This window comes from Nanorana parkeri, unplaced genomic scaffold (genome assembly GCF_000935625.1).
Source record: "Nanorana parkeri isolate BGI_ZX_2015 unplaced genomic scaffold, ASM93562v1 scaffold1022, whole genome shotgun sequence".
NCBI classification, from domain to species: Eukaryota; Metazoa; Chordata; class Amphibia; order Anura; family Dicroglossidae; genus Nanorana; species Nanorana parkeri.
In genome coordinates, this window is record NW_017307290.1 from 168,085 (window position 1) to 192,527 (window position 24,443).

The window sequence follows — 24,443 nt, forward strand, 5'->3', positions numbered from 1 at the left end:
GCATTGATTTTTTTCTTGTTTCACCAATGGTCGTGGGGAAACTCAATGACATTTATATTAAGGACATTGTAATTTCGGACCACTCCCCGGTGCTATAGTCCCTGCAAGATCTCTCCATCCCGAGACTTCCGGTCACCTGGAGGTTTCCCGCATATCTGTACAAAGATGATTCTTTCCGAGCGGAACTCAAGTTGTGGTGGCTAGATTATGTGACCTTAAACTCTGTCCATTTGGATAACCCCATTCTGTTTTGGGAAGCGGCCAAAGCAGTGTTACACGGTAGGATCCTGGCATATGTCTCTTCCCGCAAGAAGCTTACTCGCCAACGTTATGTGGATGCGTGTTCAGGTGCTAGAGTGGCCTACGTTTGCTTCAAGCAATCCCTCTCTGAACCGGATAGGGACACGTGGATACAGGCTAAGCAACAGTGTGACCACTGGCTCCTCCAATATGACCAACTCATCAGATCTTATAAATCTGTTGACCTCTTCCGATTTGGGAACAAGTCAGGTAAGCTAATGGCACATCTGGTTAGAGGCACCTTACCCACCACACACGTTCTCAAATTGGCGGATAGTAGAGGCAAAATTCACACTGAGCCCAAGGCCATCTCTGACATATTCTGCGAATACCATAGCAAACTATATGGGGATGACAACTCCACTACTGGAGATGGCACAGCCTTTTTAGACTCCCTATCGTTGCCCTCCCTGTCTGCTGAGGACTCCCTTGCCCTAAACGCTGAGATTACCCTGACGGAACTGGAAGAGGTCATTCGCTTGTCCCCACGGTCCAAAGCACCGGGTCCCGATGGTTTATCATCGGAATTTTGAGTGAGGAGGTATTCACTTCCTTGCTTAGCCTGTTTCGTCGAGTAGTGACCGAACACACCTATCCCCCGACCTTCAACGAAGCTTACATTTGTCTTTTACCTAAAAAAGGAAAGGACCCATTGATGCCAGGATCCTACCGCCCAATATCACTGCTAAATTTGGATGCTAAATTCCTGTCAAAGATTATGGCTAATCGCCTTGCTCTTATATTGCCTAATATAATATCTGCTAACCAGATGGGTTTTGTTACAGGTCGCTCTGCGGGACTAAATATTCGCAAAGTCTTATGTGCATTGGACGGCTCTCGCCTGTCAAAGGCCTCCCCGCACCCAATGGCCTTATTAGCCTTGGACGCCGAGAAGGCTTTCGACAGCGTTAGCTGGGAATGGTTACGAAAAGTGTTAATCAGAATGGGTTTTACTGATGTTTTTCTCCATTATGTCTCCACCCTATACTCCTCACCTGAAGCTAGGATCTTTACCTCCACGTCTCTCTCGCCCCCATTTAAACTGCACAGAGGAACTAGACAGGGATGCCCCCTATCCCCACTACTCTTCAATATTGCCATAGAACCCCTGTCCATTTCTTTAGAATCCACCCCCCTGTTTTCTGGGTATCGGAAAGAGCCACATGAAATTAAATCCATGCTTTTCGCAGATGACATCCTGCTAATTGTATCCGACCCGGAGACTCAAATCCTCGCTGTACTACAGCACATAGCTCTGTTTGGCACATTTTCAGGTCTGAAGATCAATCTAGATAAAAGCGAGGTAATGCCCCTAACCAAATCCTGTCCCCCCTCCTTATTATCTGTCATCACGGCCCACAAATTACAACTTAAACTCCCAGCCATATCCTATCTAGGTATTCAAATCCCACGCATGCAGTCTGATCTCTATACCCTAAATTATACCCCTGTTGTCAACAAGGTGGTACAGGAACTTGCCTCTTGGCAACAGCTACCACTGTCCATGACGGGCAGATGCCAGCTGATACGTATGGTCAGCTTCGCTCGCCTTCTCTACCCCATTCAAACTCTACCTTTATTATTGAAACACACGGACATTAAACTCATCAATTCGGCCTTCTCCAAATTTATATGGAGGGGTAAAAAATCACGAATTGCCCTCTCCAAAATGCAGCGCCCAAAAAATCATCTAGGTATGAACATACAAAATGTCAGACTGTACAATTTGGCCAGCATCTTTAGATACATCAGGGATTGGTTATTGGACACATACTTTTACTCCAATACCCCCCTTGAACAATTGACCCACCCATGGTCCCTCGCGGGCATCTTACATTCTCCCCTATCCTCTTTACCCTCCCACATCAAAGCCCATATCCTCATCAGAGATACTGTTACTACATGGCAGATACAATATATGCTTACATCGCAGGGTTCCTGTATGGTGTTCGGAGATATTGCCTCCAAATTTCATGTCCCCCACACTCATTTCCTTCAGTACGCGCAAATCTCATGGTTCATCCACTCACACCGCATACACCAACAGAATGCTTCTACCCAAATTTTCAAAAGACTTCTAGCCTCCTCCCAACCCAAGCTGTCCCTATCCAACCTGTATTTTTCATTCCGTGATATTCACCAACAACCCGACCAATGCACTCCCACATTTGTTCACCTGTGGTCCCAATTGATAGGATGCTCCCTAGATGACACCTTTGATAGTATTCTGCGAGGGTGGCACCACGTCATTAGTGAAGCGTGGCGAGAGACACAATTCAAGTTAATACATCGGGCCTATTACGCCTTCAATTTCACCCCTGTCTCTTCTACAACAGACTGGATTCAACACTGTCCTAAATGTGACATCCACCACCCAGACTTTATTCACCTGATCTGGTCGTGTCCACGGATAGACTCCCTATGGCGCGAGGTAATTGACTACATGAACTCTATCTCAAACCTCAATAGGAACACCCACCCCACATTGTGCCTTCTACATGATATACCTCATGAGCTCACTTCCTCTGTTCCGTCCATCACACGCTGGGAACACTTGTGCCTACAATAGGGGAATTGAAATCTACCTTACATAAGTTTATGCTTCTCGACAAGGCAGACACACAAAATGAGGAGAAGCGCATAAAATGTTTCTTTTCCACATGGTCCTCCTTCCTGACGGTGACCCTCCCTCCCTCCCAACTCCAAGATATCATGCGGTGCTTTCAACATTCCAAATGGTACCTTACAGCCAAAATCTCAAATTCCCTAGGGGGATTAGCCGTACTGTGGGCCCACCGGGGCGAAAACGCTCCTACAACTCACTGTAAGGAGACCGACCTTATGGCGTTCCCTCATTGACACGCTCATTACTTCCTTTACAACAATTAAATTAAAATTATTAAATCAAAACAATCTAAAATATAAACAATCAATGTCCCCCCCTCAGCGGGCCACGGTAAAATTATCAAACCTTGACCGGTCCGTGGAGATAAAAAGGTTGGGGAGCACTGCTTTACACCACCCCTAACAGTAGGCCCTTAGACCCCTTGACGAACAACCTGTCCCACATGTTACTGATAGATTCCTAATAATGATTAGATGCTTTAACAACTTGAAAAGGTATTGACAACGTAGTTTATTTTCTCTGCTCTTACTCCGTGGTGTACCAAGCGTAGTTTTTCTTTCTTTCTTTTTCTTTCTTTTCCTTTTCTATTAAGGATGTTCAATATTAAGCATTGAATATTAGGATTTAGATTAATTGTTCGAACTGTTATTATGGATCCATATTAATGATGGAGTGGACATACATCATGCCCCCTACCTACGTGACAAGCCTGTTCCTGTTCATAAGATGATATGGGACACGTAAACCTTTAATGTTATAACATGGCTCCTCTTGTAACTGTTTCTTTTTGTTTGTTTATTTGTTTTTCCGTCTTGTATTGTATCCTTTGAAATACTAATAAAAATTACATGCGTAAAAAAAAAAGATGTATGGTGGAGTTGCCAACGTCTGCTGGAGATGTAATGCGGACGGGGGAACTCTACTCCATCTCTTCTGGTCCTGCCCAGCCTTGGCACAATTCAGGTCCACGATTCGCGACATTGTGAAGAAGTTCATGGAATCTGACTTACCATTGGACCCCTCAATTTTCCTGTTGCACAACATTCCTTTGTCCAGGAAAGCCTACGCCCGATCTGTGGTACGCCACTTGATGGATGCAGCTAAATCCTGCATTCCTAGTCTTTGGAAGACTCCCTCTTCCCCTACAATATCTATGTGGATACGCAGGGTGGAGGAGATTAGGGTAATGGAAGACATGATTCTGTCCTCTCAGGGTAGGCAGGAACGCTACTCTAGGACATGGTTTTACTGGTTGGAGTACATGGATTCCACTGAGGGCAGAGCATACTCTATATGATCTCCCTCCTTTAAATGGCTCACTAGGAAGGGCCCAGTGAGTGAACCGCTTGACAGGCTTTACCATGTCCCACTGCCCTATGCCTCCTCATTCACACTTGCTTACTGGTCCTGCCCTCCCTTCCTCTCGTTTGTATACCTCCTTCTTCATCCCTCTCCCGTCCTGATGTTGTCTGATGTCCTGCCCCTTCCCCCAGCCCCTGAAAGCAGACAGGTAGACCCCGTGGTTTACCCTCCTCTGTCAATGGAAACCATGGCTTATCATATAATATGACATTTAAGATGTGCATTACAATCCCCCCAAAAAACACGGATGTGGCATATGAAGTTATGCTGTTAATGTTTGATCCTTAGCCAATTAAGCGATTGGGGCTAGCTGATGTAGCTTTACTTATTACGTTTGTATATGTACTTTCTCATTACTTGATTGTGTATGTGTTGTATGTTTATTGTAAAATGTTGTCTCAAAATAAAGAATTTAAAAAAGAAAAAAAATTCCTACCAGACCTAAAGGGCCTGGTAGGGATTTTGGGGGAACCCCACGCACTTTTTTTTACTTTTAACAAAAAAAATTCTAATGTCATTTTGCTGCAAGGAAATTTCCTCCAACAGCTAAATTTCGACCGGACTACTGCTAACGAATTTCGGATTCGGAAATTCAGATTTTTTGAATTCGGTATATCTGTAATTCGGAGTTCGGATATATCCAAATGCTCGAATTTATGAAAATTCGTCCGAATTTTGATTCAGAACGAAACGAATTTCACATGTCTAATAATGAACAGATTGCAATTTAGGGACCCGACTGGAAAAAGTGACAGTGTATTTAAGTCTCCATTCATACACGAACAAATGCGTGCATAAATGTAAAACATAAAAGTAATGCATTCCTATAGGGCCCGTTCACACCTGCATGTTTGTACGCACGCACAAAAATGCACAACTCAAGAAAAAGTACATGCAGGATTTTTTTGTCCCTCAACAGAATAGCTGCAGATGCGTGCAAAACCACATATCTATCAAAAATTCTGCGCACACAAAATAGCGTGGACATTCCAAATGCCTTGGTGTGAATGGAGACTGAAGCTCACCCACTGACACACTTATACTGACCTTCAAATGGCTCGCCCATAGCTCCTTCACAACCACATCAGGTTCTTATGGGTGTAGGGGAGCATGCCACTGCCTCTCATCAGGCAGTCCTTGTGTCCAGAATCCAATCCCCGGGCCTGAACACTGTCAAATGATGGAGAGGTTGACATTGTCAAGTTTGGATAGAGCAATGAGGGGTTGAAACCACTGTTTTTATTGCTTTCTGTGTCTAGATTATGGAATGTCACCCTCTAATTGTCCTGATCAGTAGGAATGAAATTGAGGGTACATCTAAAATTAGTTGCTACCAGAACAGGAATGGAGGGGAAATCTTTCAGTGGGAACATCTGTTTTCATAACAACTGAGTATTTTCCTCATATTGGAAGTTTCGTGGCAGTTTCATGAACGTTGCAAGAGACAGAACAGTAATATCAGCTCCCGTATCAATCTTAAAGGCAATCCTTGCTCCCCTCAGTTTGAGTGTAAAGGTGCCCATACACCTTACAACCATCGCAAGACTTTTGTCTTGCGATGGTCGTAAGCTAATTAAAAGCTTGTACGATCTGCCCATCTTGGACAGGCAGATTGTACTTGCGATCATCGCCCTCAGCGGGGCGGGCTTCCGATGACCGCAATGCTGAACGGGCAGTGTGCGCGTGCGCACACCAGCCCGTTCCGCAGTTGTCGAACGAGCAGGCTAGAAACCCGCCGAAAAATTGTACGATTCTCGGCGGGTTTTCAAGCATGCTGGTTCGACAAAAGACGTGCGACCGTACAGTAAAAACGGTTGCACGCCTTTCATACACCTTGCGATTATCGTACGTTCGCGAGATTTCCCACGATTATCGTACGATAAACGCAAGGTGTATGGGCACCTTAACTCACCAATCTTCATCAGAGCCAGACTGTTCAATCACAGACCCTACAAAGTACACTTCTTGTGTCTCTTAGTCATTGTCTAGATGCATCGCCTTAACAGATTCTGATTGGCAAACCACCTCAAAATGGCCGACTCGGTTGCAGGGTTCCTGCATCTCTTGTCTTTAGCAGGGTAATGTAAAGATATGAAGATTCCGGAGATTGGGTGTATATCAAGAATCACACACCGCGGCAAATACAGGTGCCGAACCTGATGCAAATAGTGTATCGGATTCAGATAGTAAGATAGATATTGCAGTACATGATCAAAGCTTTAAGCCTCTGTTTAACATACCATGGGTTAATAGGTGTTGTATAAAGAAGGCCTTCAGCTTTATCATTTATTTAGCAGATCTTTTAGACAATATTACTGCTTTGTATGATAAGACTTTTTTGATAGTTGCAAATTAATTAAAAATGATTAAAAAGGAGATAATTCAGCATTGAATGGTTCTGGATTACCTCACTGCTAGCCACGGTGGAATGTGTGCCATTGTTGCAATTACATAGGAAATTATACTAAAGAAGATGCCATCATTGCACATGTGCAGAAAGTGCAACAGTTAAAAGTGGCTTTTCATGAGGAACATACTGAAGTTGCTTGGTCCGGTTAGGAGAGTTTGATTTCATGGCTAAATCCTCTCAACTGTTTCAAAAGTGTTGGAGGATGGTTTTCTGGTATTTTACATGGCATACTAGATATAATAGGTTTTGTTATTGTAATATAGCTTCTAAAAATAAATACCAATGATTTGTAAATGTTTCCATCAAGCTTTGGAAAAAATGTGTTTTACTAATGACTCTCGTTTTGAGCCTTCAACTAACTAAGCGAAACTAAGAGAACTAAGCGAAATATGTCATTATGGAAGAATTCAAATAACAGGAGGGACTGTAAAGATATGAATAAAAATGGAGTCAGACCATCAAATAATTTTTATACTAAGAGTTCTCCTATAACTGTTTTTGTGTTCCTGAATTCTTCTGTATTTGCGTAACTATGTCTATGCCTCTCTGTTTATAAGAACAGAGAAGTAACTTTTAGAAATATTTTGTAGAAGTAATTACTCAGCGATGTTTTGTCTTATGAATGTAATTTTACGCAAGAGTCAGTTTGATTAATTATGTTATTGACTTATACTCACAGTACATAAGGTTAAAGGACAATATCTGGTGTTTCTCAATTTTAGTTAGGATTTCCTGCCATCTTGGATTTGTGCCCGAGATACTGGCTAATTCTGAAGATTTTGTATAAATACCACTCCCCTGTATTATTCTGCATCACATTGCCCCATAGCTTTGTGATCTGATGTACATCGTATCTTCTCAGTAAAGCATATACAGATGAATGTACCTTCATTGGCATTGATGTCCTTCATTTCGAAGCTGTACTTAACAGGCATAACATCTTTGCATCATGAGTAAGGTTACAGCACATGCAACGAGCCGTTTGCACCCAACCACTGGTTCGTCTGTCTGCTGTTTGCAGTCTGCCTCTCCCACGCTGTCTGTCACTTGCAGCATGCTTTCAGATCTCATATCTGCATTTTGCTTCTTTACCAGTTCATTCTGGCGATCCATCCGTATAGCCTCATCAAGTGTCAACTCAGACTCCAGCTGCAGCTTCGGTGAGTTTTCCGAGTCTGCAATCCCTATGACTATTCTTTCTCTGATCTGCTCCTCCTTGGCAGCACCAAACTCACAGAACTTTGCCAATTCATAAAGGCTGCGTATACATTATTCCACTGATTCACCCACACGCTGGGAGCGCTTGTGAAAGCAGGCCCTCTCATGAATTACATTCCTCCTGGGCACAAAAGCTTATTCATGACTATCTCAAAGTCAAATTCTTCCCCTTCAAGGAATGTGAATGCATTGTACACAGGTTCCACATCTTTCCTCATGGAATATAAAAGAGAATTCACTTGTACCTCAGCGCTCTCCTTATCCAGCTTGGAAGCAATCCTGAAGCGTGCAAACCGTTGTCGCCAGGCAGGCCATGCAGCAGGCTGAGAGAAATCAAATGGCTCCAGTGGAGTGAACTTAGACACCTTCACGGATCAAAACAGATGCGCAGGTAAGTACTTCTGACACCATGTCATGAGATGCGCGTAACATGGTGAGCTGATTTCAACTGGTATTTATTTCAGAGCTTAACATTAGGGGAGACACAATCAGCATCCTACTCCCAGTACTGTCTCTGGTGCTTTGCCCTTAAAGCTGCCCCTTCCTCTGATGTCACTTCCAGCTTTCAACACACTGCTTGTGTTATGAAAATGTTTTTTTAAAGTAAATGCAGAGATGAATGAAGCTTGTTTTAAGATTCTTTCACTGCTTGTTTAGAATATGGAAATACATGATCTGCATAGTTGTGGAATTTCGAGCAATACCAGAATTTATATCTAATTGCTGGGTCATTACCAGAATTAGTGTTATCTCAGGTTTAGCTTTGTGCATGTCATGTACCTGTCTGAATAGCACCTGTTCGGGGTGTGAACCTAGGTCTCCAGCACGGAAGTGCACAGACCTATCCATTTGGCCACTGGAAGGACTTGGTTTCTGCTGCAGGTTTTTTGTACTCAGCAACTCTCCTTAGAAATACTTTGGCTCCACCTGCCAACCATCTCCTGGATCCTGACTTTGTACCTTGCTGCCAGACTGTTGCCGACCCTGCCTGCCTGGCCACGTCTTCGGCTTATCCTCAGCCTAAGATCCACTTCAGACTCAGCCAACTACAGGTGCATTTCAGTGCATGACTTAATCTTTTGCATTCGACTTGTATAAGAACCCCACACCGCAGCCCCTCCCCCAGCAGAGAGCTCCTCTTAATTTAGGAGGAGTTCACTGGTGGGGGGGGTTCATATGTGGAGGAGCTGCTGTGGGGCAGGGGTTCTTATGAGAAACTCTTTGCTGGGGGCTGAGGTTAGGGAGGTCTTATGAGGAGAAGCTCTCTGCTGGGGGGAGGTGGGTTCTTGAGAAAGAGTTTGGAGGGTTCTAATGAGGAGGAGCTGTTCGTCGGAACTATCATTTAGGCTTCTCCTATTATAGCGTACTTTGGCCACACCGACCGTAATTTTCCAACAGTCTGATGATCTGAGCACAGGTTAACCAAGGTCTTTTCCAACAGCTGCAATAAAGGGCGGGGAGTGTTGTAGAGGGGGCCGGGGGCAGGCTTTAACTTTTTTTGCTGCCAGAACCATTTTTGCACACATTAAAATGTATATTTTAGGTCCCCCAAAATTATATATTTTCTGAAAGCAGAGACCATGTAGCATAAAATAGTGGCAGCTACTATTTATGTCACACAATATTCGCACAACTGATGTCCTCTTATAGGGCACCTGTCCCTTCCAGGATTAGGTTTTTTAATGGACGTGCTTGCCCATCTGAATCAACCTAAAAGGTTAAGTCCAGAAGAAAAAGGGCAGTGGAGTAGGCTTGAGTTTAAAACTTTCAAACCTCAAGCAGCAGCATCCATTGTAAGTGATTTATTATGCATTTCAAAAGGCTTAAAAAACATTTCAAATTTAATATCACTTTAACATTAGGGTTACAGTGCAAACAAGCATTCTTTTCTCTATCAATGGTTATTCTATTGGGTTCTTTGCCTATGTAAAGTAATTGGCAACCCATGGTTGTGTAGAAAACACAATGGTCCGAAAATCCTTTCTAAATGAGAGGAAGTCTGGTTTGCATGAATATATGCCTGATTTTACCAGAAACTTGCTAAATAAATATCCAAAAGTCTTCGTATTATTTTATAGGTGTATAAGTGAAGATCTGTTGAAATGGCAGAATGTTGTCTTTATTCATGTAAGCCTTGTGAGAGTGCAGTGTGAAAGGAAAGATTAGGACACAACAAAGTGTGAGATGTGTTTGTATAAACCGATGACAGGTTGCTCCTCCTGAAACTGTGCAGTGCTGACTAAACCAGCAACTGGTGCAGAACCTGCTTCTCTGGGGAGGCACTAATGTACAAACCAGATTTGGCAAAGCACATTGTATTCCCTTCAGAAAAAAAGGGGCCTCAGACCGTTCTATTGTGCAATCTAAAATGTTGTATAGCGAAATGCTAATTATTGCCTGTATTAGAAATACTAATGAGATTTGAATGTTTAAATATCAGGTATACCTACATGGGGCAAATGATTATAATATTTTTGTGATCCATGCCACAATTCACATCTTTTTACTGCCACAGATGGGTCTCTAGTGATATTGACACCCTGATATTTCTGACCCAAGAAACCGCTTTACAGCCAATCAGAAGGGGTAAAATGAATGGATTTTACTGTGGAAGTTTTTGGTAGTAGCATGGCTTTTGTTAACCATGGCATTCAGCAATGAGGTGTCAGTTACAGTTCAAGAAGTGTGATACTGTTGCATGGTAGAGATGTTCAGATACCAGTTTAGATACCAACGCCGATACTTGGCATTTTCACGAAAATTACCAGGGTTGCAGCGGTTAGAGCTGGAACCTAGCTCTGGTCCTCCTAAAATCATTAGTCATCACATGACAATAAATAAAAATGTATCAGTACTTGTATCTATGAGTACTTGAACAAGTATCAGTTCTTGTACTTGAGAAAATAGTATTGGTGCATCCCTAAAATATATTGATCAAAAAAATCATACATTAAAACGGATTCACAAATCCCAGGAGCTCCATATGCTTCTTAAAAATGACGGCTGCCGAGGGGGCGTGGCCGGCGCATGGCGGAGTGAGTCGCATCTTTCATCTGCTCCCGTGCGTGGTGCCCCTTACAGCCTTTCTACAGCTCCATTAGCGACCTAAACACCTGATGGGTACCAAAAGACACCCCAAGACAACTCCGGGCATGGGTGGACGTAAGTCGAGGAAGCTCTCCACCTTCTTCCAGGCCTCGCAGAGGTCGCCGCATTCACCCGCGGCCCCCGCCGGCTGGATTGGGCCTATCTGAACTCGCCACGTGCGGAATCCCCTGCTGGACGGGCTAACGCTCAGGCTGGTATATCTACCCCTCGGATAGGCCTCCCCCACTCCCCGTCGATGGCTTCAGTATCGGAGGAGTCAGTGGATCCTGCTGATTCCGGCCGGTAGGAGGGTGAGGATGACCTGAAGGCCTATATCCGCTCACTGCCTACACGTGCAGACCTGGAGCGTTATGTGTCTCGGATGGAGGCCGCATACAAGGCCAAGATGGTTGGGCTCAAAACAGATGTCGCCCATATCGGATCACATTTAGATGACCTGGAAACAACCAAGGACACAGTATCTTCCAGATTGGACCTACACCATCAGATACTGCAAGACCACTCGGTCCAGCTACACGATCTGATCTACCAACTGGATGACCAGGAAAATAGATCCCGGCGCAACAACATCCGCCTCCTGGGGATTCCCGAATCAGTGGAACCTGCGGCTCTCCCTGACATGGTACGTGCTATTTTCAATCAACTCCTGCGGAAGCCCACCCACGTTACAGTAGGTGTTTGGCCATATAGCCAGCTTTAGATGTTTGGGTTCTCTACCTGGAGCCTGTCCTGGTGGGCATGGCTCTATGGTACAGTCCCATCTGGGCTCCCCTTGCGAGCCACCTTTCTATTTGTTATGGTTGTTTTCCTTTATGTTCTTTGTCCTGTCACCCCTGTTTTGTCTGTGTATGGTCTTGTCTGTTCTGTGTGTTCCTGGGACGGTACATACCACTGATCGGTCACACTGTTACCACCATTATGCTGATTACCCTGCTTTCCCATGTCCCTGTCAATAAGTTCCTTTAATGTGAAAGGGTTTAACCACCACTCTAAACGGTCCCAGATTCTTTACCACATGCATAAGCAAAAGGTTGATATTGTGCTCCTGCAGGAGACGCACTTTTGTGCTGGGAAGCACCCAGCTTGTTCCCAGCGCTACTATAGGGAATGGTTTCACAGCACTAACCCCTCTACTAAATCTAAGGGCGTTTCTATTGGGATTCACAAAACATGTAAGATTAACGTATTGGACTCTGTCATTGACCCCTTGGGGCGATACGTTTTTCTAAAAACCACGTTAAACGGCTCCAAGTATACAATTGCTAATATCTATTTGCCTAATTCTTCCCAGGTTACCGCTTGTCTGCGTTATCTGAGGGTCCTGGAGTCCTTCGCGGAGGGTGCCATAATTATGGGTGGTGACTTCAACCTGCCTCTAGACCCACGCCGAGATGCATCCTCTGGTAGAAGTTCCGTCTCGAATTCAGACTTACGTAAGTTGAAACTTAAACTTGCCTCCATGCACCTCCTTGATCTTTGGCGGACTCTGCATCCTGAAGTCACAGACTACACCTTTTTCTCACATGCACATAACTCCTACAGTAGGATTGACTACGTGTTTGTCTCTCAAACCTTACTTGACGCCTCCCCGGGTATAAGCATTGGACCTCGCGTGTGGTCGCATCACGCGCCGCTTTTCTGTTCCCTCCGCTTCTCTGCGATGCCACCCACCTCCCCATTCTGGCGGTTGAATGACAATCTCCTCTCTGACACAGTGTGCTGTGCGGAGATCAGGCAGGCTGTCTCTAATTTCCAAATAGATCATACTAATGACCCGACCTCTCTCCCCATAAGTGGGAAACACTCAAATGCGTAATAAGGGGAATCCTTGTCAAGCATGGTGCCAGGCTTAAGAAGTGGAGATCCCAGCAAATCACCTCATTATTTGCAAAGATAACCACACTAGAGAGATCACATAAAATAGGAGGAGACGATTCCACGGGATTGGAACTCCTGAATACACGTAAACAATTGCTGGCGCTACTAGATCAGGCTTCCTTACGCTACAGGGATCGCTACCTGAAGCGATCGTATGAATATGGTAATAAATGCAGCTCCTTATTGGCCCGCACCATACACCCTCTCTATCTTATCCATACGCTCTCCTGACGGTAATACTGTACATTCGAATACTGACATTTTGAACTCCTTTCATGATTACTATACGAAGCTTTATAACCTAGATTCCCTTCACAACACACCTCCCCCTCTACGCGACCCCACGGCTTTATCCGAATATCTAGACAGGACTCCCTTGCCATCCATACCGCCTGGGCTGTGCTCTACCCTTAACTCTCCCTTCACCATTGAGGAACTCACTAGAGCCATCAAAGCCACGAAAAACGGTAAAGCCCCAGGCCCTGATGGTTACACAGCAAGGTTTTTTAAACTTTTTGCCCCTGAACTCTCCCCACTAATGGTGGATGTCTTTAACTCTATCTCCCCTTCCTGTCCCTTTGCCCCTCAATCCCTGCTAGCACATATTTCCCTGATATTAAAACCAGGTAAGGACCCTTCCTTGCCTGGGAGTTATCGCCCGATCTCCGTGTTGAATTGCGACATTAAGCTATATGCTAAACTACTAGCCCTACGCTTTCAACCTCTACTGCCCGACATCATACACAATGACCAGGTTGGGTTTGTCCCCTTGAGGGAAGCGAGGGATAACACCTCCAAGACTATAGCCCTGATTGATCATGCCTGGAGGGAGGGGGTGCCGGCCTGCATACTCTCGTTAGATGCTGAAAAGGCGTTTGACAGGGTGAGCTGGCACTTTCTCCGCTCCTCCCTGACTCGATTAGGGCTTGGTGCTCCGTTTATATCCCAAATTATGGCCCTATACTCATCTCCCTATGCCCGCGTGTGCGCCAATGGCAGGCTCTCCGATCCTATCAGAATCTCCAATGGCACCCGCCAGGGTTGCCCCCTATCTCCTTTGCTATATGTGATCACAATGGAACATCTAGCTTCTGCCATCCGTACAAACTCCTCTATACATGGGGTAACGGTGGGCCCTGGTGAATACAAGATGGCGTTGTATGCTGACGATCTCCTCCTGTATATAACGCAACCGGACCTTTCGTTGCCCCGTCTTATGGAGGAGCTCTCCATTTTCAGTTCTGTGAGTAACTTTAAAGTGAACTACGACAAATCGGAATTGCTTAACATATCCCTCCCTAATAAAGCAGTATCCTCCCTTCGTTCGCGCTTTCCCTTCTCTTGGCAACCTTCCTCCCTTAAATATTTAGGCGTCCACATACCCTGCGACCTGTCCCGTCTATATGACCTTAACTACTCCCCGCTGCTACACAGGACAAGGGCGGACCTCCAGTCCTGGAGATCTCGCCCATTGTCCTGGTACGGACGCATGAATGTGATTAAGATGGATGTTCTACCTAAATCCCTATACCTCTTTCAAACGGTACCAATACGCCTGCCCCGCTCCTTTTTTCTCACATTCCGGCATATCTTCTGAAGGTTTGTTTGGAATGACGCTAAGCCCAGACTGAACTACCGCCTTTTGACGCATTCCAGATCTGGGCGAGGAGTCGGCCTGCCTGATTTCCTCCTATACTACAAAGCGTCCATACTAGCTAGGCCACTGGACTGGTTTCATAGTGCTCCACATAAACAATGGGTGACCTTGGAACTCGCGGCCTCACCACTGTGCCCCAAGGCAGCACTGTGGTCCCCTCTACAGGACGTGGGTGGCAGCGCGGACTGGCCCCTCCTTGTTTACTCAGTTCTATGGTGCTGGCATAAATCCCGTACACCACTACAGCTATCCTCCCTACCAAGCCCCTTGACTCCCATACTAGACAATACTCACTTCTCCCCTGGTGTCCACACTTCCTCTTTTTTGGGTTGGGACAGACAGTTTTGGCCACAACTGCGCCATATTCTGTGCGGTACTAGCATGATATCCTACCAAGCGGTTGTCGCACAGGGTTCCATGGACGGACGGGCCTGGTTGCCATACCTTCAACTGACTAGCTACTACTGCTCCCTATGTTCCGTTCCTGACCTTTCAAGGGCCCTTACCTCTTTTGAACAGTTATGTACTGCTCCCACACCGCCTACGCATCTTATCTCTTTATTGTACAACATGCTCCTCTCCCACTACTCCACATCCTTACCCTCTTACACTCACGCCTGGACCAAAGATGTAGAGTCTGCCATGACTCCCACCGATTGGGATAAGGTCTTTATCTTCACGCATTGCTTAGCAATGTCTTGTAAGCTGCAGGAGCGCAACTTTAAGCTGCTTTCCAGATGGTACTTTACCCCAGTGCGATTACACCACATGTTCCCCTCGATGATGATGGAGGTGCCTTCACGCTGAGGGTACCTACCTACATATGTGGTGGTCCTGCCCCCTGGTTAAGGAATTTTGGGGTATCGTACTAGACATTTATGACAAAGTTCATGCTACGACCCCACCAAATACCCCTGCTTTGACCCTACTAACGTTGATTCCCACTTTAATCTCAAAAGCAAAGAAATCTACCTTGCGGTTCTTCCTATTTGCAGCCAGACAAGTTATCGCGGCTCATTGGAAGTCCACCCAAGTGCCCTCCTTAACGATGTGGTTGACTAGCCTAAATGATACTATGCGCATGGAAGAAATGGTCGCTATAGATGCAGACCGTAATGAATCATTCCGAAACTTATGGTTACCCTGGATATGCTTTCAAGATTCAGATGCTTTTCCTGCCTTGTTGACCTCAGCATCATAGTCAGGATTTGTTTTATTACTGTGTTCTGTTAGCATCATGTGTTGTAGACCGGGCGATGTCTCAGGTGACCACCTGAGGCTACTACCTACCCTCACGGGCAACTTGATCGTTCTCGTCCCCCCCCCACTATCTGTATTATATTGTGTCGTCTTTGTTTTGTCTTGTCTTGCGTCTATTTGTCTGTCTCCCCCCCCCTCCCCTCTACGTATATTGAGGTATACAGAGCCATAAAGCACTGCTCAGTCGTGAATGTTCAGATGCTCTACGCCGCCATAAGCGCTTCATTGGTTTCTATGTCTTGAGACATCCCCCCTGTCGGGAGTTATTTGAATGTACTGGGTCCTGTGGACCAACTTACCTGTATACCTGCATACCCTTTGAATATATGCTATGTATGTTATATTTTTTCCCCTGTTTGAAACAAATAAAACTTTATTTGACTAAAAATGACGGCTGCCTCCTAACTTTTTAATTTTTCTCTAGTCTAGTCTTGGAGCTGGAAAAATATCTGTACTAATACTTGTACCAAGTACGGTACTTGGTATCTGAACATCCCTATTGAATGCTAATCTATTGTACAATTTTAAAAATACTATATATACAGGAAGATTTATCATAAGGATAAGAAAAACAGAGCCAACAAAGTAATGTTCATTAGTAAAATTATTTATGTATTTTGGGGGGCTCGTAAGATTACGCTTTTTTTTCCCATGCCACCATGAGTCTACAATTTGTTTCCATCAATGCTAGAGGACTGAATCACCAAACGTACGTCCCCCTGGAAAGAAGTGATCACTATGGGGGCTGATGTCCTCTGTGTCCAGGACAAGCACAACACAATACTTTTCCTCATTTATTTTTTTCTAATATGCCTACTAAAAAAAAGAGGGGGGGGGTGATGATTGCTATTGGGAAGAATGTTATGTTCTCACTTCTCAACCTGATTACCGACCCCATGGGCCGGTACCTGTTCCTGATAGCCCAATTAGATAATGTCTTGTATACGATTGTTAATGTGTATACCCCTAACATTCGCCAACTGCGCTTCCTACATAGGTTATTTAAGAAAATATCCACTGTTAAACAAGGAGAATTGATTGTGTGTGGAGACCTGAACGGTGTGCCAGATCCGCAACTAGACTCCTCTAGTTTGCACAGGCGTAACGTCCCTGGTCTCCGTTCTTTACTTGGGGCTGAGAGGATATATGATGTTTGGAGGTGCTGTCATGCTGGCGAAAAAGATTACACCTTCTATTCTTCGGTCCATCAATCCTATTCTAGAATAGACCTCTTCTTAGTAGATATGTCTATACTCCAACGGGTGACTGATACTAAAATCCATACTATAACATGGTCTGATCATGCACCTATATCTATGACATTAGCTAGCCGTCACGCTTCTATGTTCAGACGCCACTGGAGGAACAATTCGGTATTGTTTGGCCGGCCTGACAGCATCTCCAACATCAGCTCCTCTCTCACCGATTATTTCTCAGTAAACTGTGGTTCTGTTTCTGACCCATTCCTGGTATGGAATGCTCATAAGGCTGTAATGAGAGGTACTCTAATCAGGCTTAATGCTAAATTGAGTAAACAAAGGAAACAACATCTTAATAGCCTACTGCTTGACATTGCCTCTTTGGAATCCCAAAATAAACTCACGCCATCTAACCCTACCTCTGTCAAACTACAGCGACTCCGGTACCACACCTATTAGCCCAGTTCGATCACCAAGTGTCTCGATTAAAGCTAGCTTACTACTCTAATGCCAACAAGGCTGGGGCTTTCTTGGCTAGTAGACTGAAACCTAAAAAACTACAAACTACTATCTCTCATATACTTAGCGCTTCTGATAACCAAAAACTCTAACATCCGCAGGATATAGCAGATCAGTTTAGCTCTTATTAGCATTCCTTGTATAACCTTAAAGAAGACACTAGTGTACCACAACCCACATTGGACAGTATCCTTCCATTTCTTTCCCCGCAACTTTCAGCAGACCTTTTGCAATGCCTAAATTCCCCCATTACTGCTGCAGAGTTGGAAAAAACCATTGATTCTCTCCCGAGTAATAAATCTCCAGGGCCAGATGGGTTCTCAACAGAATATTATAAAACGTTTAAACAGATACTAATCCCACATCTCTTGGAGATTTATAGGGTAGCTATGACAACCTCTTCGTTCCCTCCTGAGAGGCTTCAAGCTCTCATTGTCGCTATCCCTAAACCGGGCAAAGACACAGACCGACCCCAAAATTTTCGCCCCATTTCCCTTTTAAATACAGATTTAAAAATGTATGCAAAATTACTGGCCAACCGCATTCAGGATGTTCTTCCCTCCTTGATACACACCGACCAAACGGGATTAATTAAAAACAGACAAGTGCCTGACGCTACGAGGCGCCTTATTAATATCATACATTATGCAGAAAAACATAAACTCCCCTCCCTCTTATTATCCCTCGATGCTGAAAAAGCCTTCGATAGAATACATTGGACATATTTGGAACAAGTTCTTATTAAATTTGGCTTCTCTGGACCCATTACACATGCCATTCTGGCTCTGTACTCTCTTCCCTCAGCCCAAGTGTACACTTCTAATGCATTCTCAAAACCCTTCACAATTTCAAATGGCACTAGACGAGGGTGCCAGCTTTCACCTCTGATATTTGATCTTCTCATGGAACCCTTCGCTGAATCTATTAGATCGCACCCTGCAATCTCAGGTTTTCAATTTGGCTCCCAGCACCATCAAATTAATCTTTTTGTATATGATGTTATACTTGCTTACTATGCTTACCAACCCCAAGTCCTCTCTTGCAGCGGTTCAAGAGGTCATTCATAACTTCAGCGAAGTGTCCTATTATAAGATTAACGCTACTAAATCATACAAATTAGACTTAGGTGTTGAACCTAGAACTCGCTCCTTACTAAAGCGTGTATTCCCTTTTATGTGGCAGTCGATGCAAATCCCTTATGTAGGTATCCAGCTTACCTCATCCACATCTCAGTTGTTTAGTGCAAATTTTACCCCATTTTTGGTGAACTTACAAGGAGAACTCCAACAACTGTCTAAATTTGAAATGACATGGTCAGGGAGACTGGCGGCCTTTAAGATGATGTTGCTTCCTAAATTATTATACCTGTTCAGGTCGCTTTCTACTCCAATACCCCAGAAATATTTCCAGTCATTACGCTCATCTCTCCTAAGTTATCTATGGCAACACAAAAGGACGCATGGCGCCTTCTCTCAGCTACTGAAACACAGAAGTCCGGGAGGTATGGGCCTTACTGACTTTAAAGACTATTATTTGTCCACAGTTCTAGATCAACTTCAGTATTGGTTCCATACATCGCCCTCCACAAGGTGGTACAATATTGAACGTTCCTTGGTACCCACTTCGAACTTGATCCACTACCTCTTAGCATCGGCCTGGCCTGTACACTTAAAACAGGATATATCTCCACCTATTACTGCTTCTGTCACGGCATCTCACCACCTTATTACCACATGCAAGTCATCTACCTTGTCTAGTGCCATTCAGTAACCCCTTAATGTGTGTGAAATACTTATTCCCGATCTAGATTTGAAAAGGTCGTATAGATGCGGTATGACAAAAATTTCCGAATTATATGATGGTACCAACCTCATGTCCTTTCGGACCTTGCAACATTTATACACACTTCCTTTGGCTGAATATTTTCCCTACTTGCAAGTTAGGCATCTGCTTCTCCAAGTTGGATCCCTAGAGGTGAGGATTCCATCTAATCTATGGTCACTCTACAACAGCCCATACACTCTAAGAAAGGGTATATCTCTGATATATAACAAATTAATATTCCACAAGTCTCCACCATTTGTGAAATGGGAAGGAGACCTAGAATCCACTTTTACTACCCATCAATGGAGTACAGAACTTACTTACTTGTACTCAACTTCAAAATGTGTTAACTTTTGGAAACTTTCACAAAAAATTATGCTACGTTGGTATCTCAACCCATACCGACTTGCTACATTCTCTGAAAATACCTCCAACCTATGCTGGCGAGAATGCAATCAGGTTGGAACACTACTTTATATATTCTGGACCTGTGGTAAATTGCGGGAATACTGGTTCAGAATATTTCAAATCCTTAATCGTTTCACTGGCGCTAGGATAAATCCCAATCCTACACTGGCGCTCCTGAACCTGGGAATAGAAAATATACCCTCTCCATTCAGAGTAGTAACCACTCACGTATTGTTGGTTTCCAAGCTACTAATAAAAAGAAATTGGAAATCTACCTCTTCTCCTACGATTGGCGAGGTGCTAAAACTAGTCCATATCCATTATGGGTATGAACGAATACTGGCACACCGCCAATCTACTGTACTTAAATTCGATAAACTTTGGCTACCCTGGACCACGTGGTATGTTCCCTCAGCAGAATACCAGGTTTACTGATGTCTACCCCACCAATGTTGTACTGGAAACAATTTATTTATTTTCTTTCTTTTATTTTTTTTTAGTATGTTTTATGTTTGTTTTGTTTATTATGTGAGCATTTCATGTGAACTTTGTATACCTCACGATACTTTGTATGACCTAACTATGTCTAACGGGACTTCCGTCCCCTTTTTCCGCATACGGGAATCTATGTTTACGAAAAGTTCTGTTTATTGCTTTCAAAATCCAATAAAACTATTTTGACAAAAAAACGACACTGTGAATTCAGAAAAATAAAACTTTACTAAACTAATAGACACAATCCTTGTACCCACAAAATACTCCTCAAGTTCTGTTCCACAAGAGTAGGACACTGAAACTGAGAGTTTCAGAAATATGTATAAACCTAAAAAATCATTTTGAAAAATTAAAAAGAATATGGGCAAACAGATAAAATGCTGCCTGAGCATTACCACTCTCAATGGGTGGCGATTATTTTTCTACAGGAAACCCACTTTTCTATAACTTATCAACCTAAATGTCTGAATAAATATTATCCACAGTTTTACTTGGGTAATGCACCCGATAAGACTAGAGGAGTAGCTATTTGTTTTACCAAACATACTTCCTTTAGATCTCTAATGGAGATTAAAGGAGAACTATGAGGTGAGTGCTTTTCACTCACCTCATAGTTCTAGCCGACCTATGACAATGAGACTGTCACAGGTCGGCTCAGTAGATCGGGAGGTGAGCGAACACATACCGGGTTCGCTCGTCTCTCGATCCTGTCACAGCTCTCTGCTGTGACAGGGGGAGGGGCTGGATTCCCCTCTCCCCGCTCCGATCTGCCAGCGCTGACTGGCGGGACGGACGGGGGAGGGGGCGGGTACAGCTGGCTCTGCCTCTAGATAGGCAGAGCCAGCTGTCACTCACGCAGCTGGGCGGATCCCGTCATCTAACTCGGGATCCGCTCCGGCTGCGGCGTCTCAGTGTACCGTGAGCTTTAGCTTGCGGTATACTGAGCTTAGGGTAACAGGAGGATGCTAGTTTGTGTCCTCCCGTTACTCTAAGGAGAACTATGGGGAAAAACACTGACCCCATAGTTCTCCTTTAAAGACCCAGAGGGTAGATATCTGTTTTTGAAAGGCTATCTAGAGGATAAATGAGTTACTCTGATCTCCATAATGTGTATACCCCTAACATTCGCCAACTGCGCTTCCTACATAGGTTATTTAAGAAAATATCCACTGTTAAACAAGGAGAATTGATTGTGTGTGGAGACCTGAACGGTGTGCCAGATCCGCAACTAGACTCCTCTAGTTTGCACAGGCGTAACGTCCCTGGTCTCCGTTCTTTACTTGGGGCTGAGAGGATATATGATGTTTGGAGGTGCTGTCATGCTGGCGAAAAAGATTACACCTTCTATTCTTCGGTCCATCAATCCTATTCTAGAATAGACCTCTTCTTAGTAGATATGTCTATACTCCAACGGGTGACTGATACTAAAATCCATACTATAACATGGTCTGATCATGCACCTATATCTATGACATTAGCTAGCCGTCACGCTTCTATGTTCAGACGCCACTGGAGGAACAATTCGGTATTGTTTGGCCGGCCTGACAGCATCTCCAACATCAGCTCCTCTCTCACCGATTATTTCTCAGTAAACTGTGGTTCTGTTTCTGACCCATTCCTGGTATGGAATGCTCATAAGGCTGTAATGAGAGGTACTCTAATCAGGCTTAATGCTAAATTGAGTAAACAAAGGAAACAACATCTTAATAGCCTACTGCTTGACATTGCCTCTTTGGAATCCCAAAATAAACTCACGCCATCTAACCCTACCTCTGTCAAACTACAGCGACTCCGGTACCACACCTATTAGCCCAGTTCGATCACCAAGTGTCTCGATTAAAGCTAGCTTACTACTCTAATGCCAACAAGGCTGGGGCTTTCTTGGCTAGTAGACTGAAACCTAAAAAACTACAAACTACTATCTCTCATATACTTAGCGCTTCTGATAACCAAAAACTCTAACATCCGCAGGATATAGCAGATCAGTTTAGCTCTTATTAGCATTCCTTGTATAACCTTAAAGAAGACACTAGTGTACCACAACCCACATTGGACAGTATCCTTCCATTTCTTTCCCCGCAACTTTCAGCAGACCTTTTGCAATGCCTAAATTCCCCCATTACTGCTGCAGAGTTGGAAAAAACCATTGATTCTCTCCCGAGTAATAAATCTCCAGGGCCAGATGGGTTCTCAACAGAATATTATAAAACGTTTAAACAGATACTAATCCCACATCTCTTGGAGATCTATAAGGTAGCTATGACAACCTCTTCGTTCCCTCCTGAATTGCTCCAAGCTCTCATTGTCGCTATCCCTAAACCGGGCAAAGACACAGACCGACCCCAAAATTTTCGCCCCATTTCCCTTTTAAATACAGATTTAAAAATGTATGCAAAATTACTGGCCAACCGCATTCAGGATGTTCTTCCCTCCTTGATACACACCGACCAAACGGGATTAATTAAAAACAGACAAGTGCCTGACGCTACGAGGCGCCTTATTAATATCATACATTATGCAGAAAAACATAAACTCCCCTCCCTCTTATTATCCCTCGATGCTGAAAAAGCCTTCGATAGAATACATTGGACATATTTGGAACAAGTTCTTATTAAATTTGGCTTCTCTGGACCCATTACACATGCCATTCTGGCTCTGTACTCTCTTCCCTCAGCCCAAGTGTACACTTCTAATGCATTCTCAAAACCCTTCACAATTTCAAATGGCACTAGACGAGGGTGCCAGCTTTCACCTCTGATATTTGATCTTCTCATGGAACCCTTCGCTGAATCTATTAGATCGCACCCTGCAATCTCAGGTTTTCAATTTGGCTCCCAGCACCATCAAATTAATCTTTTTGTATATGATGTTATACTTGCTTACTATGCTTACCAACCCCAAGTCCTCTCTTGCAGCGGTTCAAGAGGTCATTCATAACTTCAGCGAAGTGTCCTATTATAAGATTAACGCTACTAAATCATACAAATTAGACTTAGGTGTTGAACCTAGAACTCGCTCCTTACTAAAGCGTGTATTCCCTTTTATGTGGCAGTCGATGCAAATCCCTTATGTAGGTATCCAGCTTACCTCATCCACATCTCAGTTGTTTAGTGCAAATTTTACCCCATTTTTGGTGAACTTACAAGGAGAACTCCAACAACTGTCTAAATTTGAAATGACATGGTCAGGGAGACTGGCGGCCTTTAAGATGATGTTGCTTCCTAAATTATTATACCTGTTCAGGTCGCTTTCTACTCCAATACCCCAGAAATATTTCCAGTCATTACGCTCATCTCTCCTAAGTTATCTATGGCAACACAAAAGGACGCATGGCGCCTTCTCTCAGCTACTGAAACACAGAAGTCCGGGAGGTATGGGCCTTACTGACTTTAAAGACTATTATTTGTCCACAGTTCTAGATCAACTTCAGTATTGGTTCCATACATCGCCCTCCACAAGGTGGTACAATATTGAACGTTCCTTGGTACCCACTTCGAACTTGATCCACTTCCTCTTAGCATCGGCCTGGCCTGTACACTTAAAACAGGATATATCTCCACCTATTACTGCTTCTGTCACGGCATCTCACCACCTTATTACCACATGCAAGTCATCTACCTTGTCTAGTGCCATTCAGTAACCCCTTAATGTGTGTGAAATACTTATTCCCGATCTAGATTTGAAAAGGTGGTATAGATGCGGTATGACAAAAATTTCCGAATTATATGATGTTACCAACCTCAGGTCCTTTCGGACCTTGCAACATTTATACACACTTCCTTTGGCTGAATATTTTCCCTACTTGCAAGTTAGGCATCTGCTTCTCCAAGTTGGATCCCTAGAGGTGAGGATTCCATCTAATCTATGGTCACTCTACAACAGCCCATACACTCTAAGAAAGGGTATATCTCTGATATATAACAAATTAATATTCCACAAGTCTCCACCATTTGTGAAATGGGAAGGAGACCTAGAATCCACTTTTACTACCCATCAATGGAGTACAGAACTTACTTACTTGTACTCAACTTCAAAATGTGTTAACTTTTGGAAACTTTCACAAAAAATTATGCTACGTTGGTATCTCAACCCATACCGACTTGCTACATTCTCTGAAAATACCTCCAACCTATGCTGGCGAGAATGCAATCAGGTTGGAACACTACTTTATATATTCTG